Genomic DNA, 356 nt, shown 5'->3' with positions numbered 1-356 from the left:
ACATGGGAGAGTTAGGCCTTAAAATTATTGAACTCAATATTGAGTCCAGAGGGCTGCAGGCTCCCCAAGCGGAAAATGAGGTGTTGTTCTGTGTGTGTATGTGTGTCTGTGTGTATATCTGTGTGTGCACGTGTATCTGTGTGGGTGTGTGTACCTCTGTATTTATCTGTATGTGTGTGTGTACCTCTGTGTTTATCTGTGTGTGTGTGTGTCTGTCTGTCTGTGTGTGTGTCTGTGTCTGTGTGTGTGTGTGTGTGTGTGTGTGTCTGTCTGTGTCTCTGTGTGTGTCTGTCTGTGTCTCTGTGTGTGTGTGTGTCTGTGTCTGTTTGTCTGTCTGTGTGTGTGTCTGTGTGTGT

This window comes from Rhincodon typus, unplaced genomic scaffold (assembly GCF_021869965.1).
Source record: "Rhincodon typus isolate 14 unplaced genomic scaffold, sRhiTyp1.1 hic_rhity00000054, whole genome shotgun sequence".
NCBI classification, from domain to species: domain Eukaryota; kingdom Metazoa; phylum Chordata; class Chondrichthyes; order Orectolobiformes; family Rhincodontidae; genus Rhincodon; species Rhincodon typus.
Note: the sequence above shows the minus strand (reverse complement) of the source record.